Genomic DNA, 472 nt, shown 5'->3' with positions numbered 1-472 from the left:
TAGTTTAGTCTATAGTCAAGTTTATAGTCTAGTCTATAGTATTTTCTATAGTCTGGTCTATAGTCTATTCTATAGTCCAGTCTTAAGTCTAGTTTATGGTCCAGTCTATGTCTATAGTCTAGTCTAGTCTAGTCTATAGTCAAGTCTATAGTATTGTCTATTGTCTAGTCTATAATCTAGACTACAGTCTAGTCTATAGTTTGGTGTATATTCCAGTCTATATTCTAGTCTATTGTCTAGTCTATAGTTTAGTCCATAGTAATATAGTATATTCTATAGTCTAATATATAGTCAAGTATATATTTTAGTCTATATGCTAGTCTATAGTCTATTCTGTAGAAAAAATTTCTACTACTTTTTCATTACAACTCTGTTTAAAAAGCTTTTTCTCAGCAAGTATTTTCCCTTAAAGCTTTTTTGCTTATCTGATTTTCCTCAACTATATTTGCAGCTTTAATGAGCACGTAGCAAA

The sequence above is a fragment of the Lucilia sericata genome, unplaced genomic scaffold (genome assembly GCF_015586225.1).
Source record: "Lucilia sericata isolate MDLA Ls3-8-SP2 unplaced genomic scaffold, ASM1558622v1 Contig000194F_arrow, whole genome shotgun sequence".
In the NCBI taxonomy this organism is placed as follows: Eukaryota; Metazoa; Arthropoda; class Insecta; order Diptera; family Calliphoridae; genus Lucilia; species Lucilia sericata.
The sequence above is the reverse complement of the archived record's forward strand: the minus strand, read 5'-3'. Positions refer to the sequence as shown.